Source organism: Sinocyclocheilus grahami, unplaced genomic scaffold, assembly GCF_001515645.1.
Source record: "Sinocyclocheilus grahami isolate Dianchi unplaced genomic scaffold, SAMN03320097.WGS_v1.1 scaffold637.1, whole genome shotgun sequence".
Classification (NCBI taxonomy): Eukaryota; Metazoa; Chordata; class Actinopteri; order Cypriniformes; family Cyprinidae; genus Sinocyclocheilus; species Sinocyclocheilus grahami.
Genome location: NW_015505816.1, coordinates 619247 through 619999, shown reverse-complemented (window position 1 = coordinate 619999; position 753 = coordinate 619247). Strand labels below are relative to the sequence as shown.

At 40.8% G+C, this 753-nt stretch overlaps 1 pseudogene; it reads left to right on the top strand.

The window, feature by feature from the left end:
* LOC107558227 (transcription factor GATA-5-like) overlaps positions 1-753 on the top strand; it is a 7757-nt pseudogene that overhangs the window by 3985 nt on the left and 3019 nt on the right.

Sequence of the window (753 nt, the reverse complement as noted above, 5' to 3'; positions counted from 1 at the left end):
GTGTGTGTGTGTGTGTGTGCAAACCTGTAGTCCACGTGATACTGAGGTCATAGGTGTGTTTTATCGGAAGAGAATGAGAACGAAGAAAGGAAGGGGAGTCGCTTAAATAAGCTTTGTTCTGTAAACTAGTGTTCTATGAACTCACCGCTGCCAAACTGACTCTCACAAGAAAAAAGGAAATATAATCTAGTTACAACTGCAACAACAAGACCCATATTCTCACCCAGTTCAACCGCCATTATAACTAAACCACCAACTCTTGATTGATTGCATAATGAATAATCTGTCATAGTTAAATTATAATGCGTTTACTGTACTCTTGTTTTAGATACCAAGGCCATTAGCAATGAAGAAAGAAAGCATTCAGACGAGAAAACGCAAACCAAAGATGCCCAAAACCAAAGCATCCTCAGGTAAGAGTTGAGAAAAGCATTTTAAAAGAGATGTTTTTGAAAAAGGCTCATTTTTAGACGAAAGCAGACATGAGTGATTTGGATGGAAGTGTGGGAGTGAGTGAGTCAGAGAATGTGTGGAGAGAAATATGGGGTGAGCGAGAGAGTAACGGGAGGGAAAGGGGAGTGAAAGAGAGAGAGAGAGCACTTTTCTCTGCATTTAGTCGACATGTGGTGCGTGTGCGGCACCAGGACAAACACCAGCCAATGTTTGACGCCATTAATAGTCATTTGCAATAACCTATAAAATAACATGTCCAGTTTGCTGTTCCTTTATTGTGGCTGTCGGTCACATTTTGTT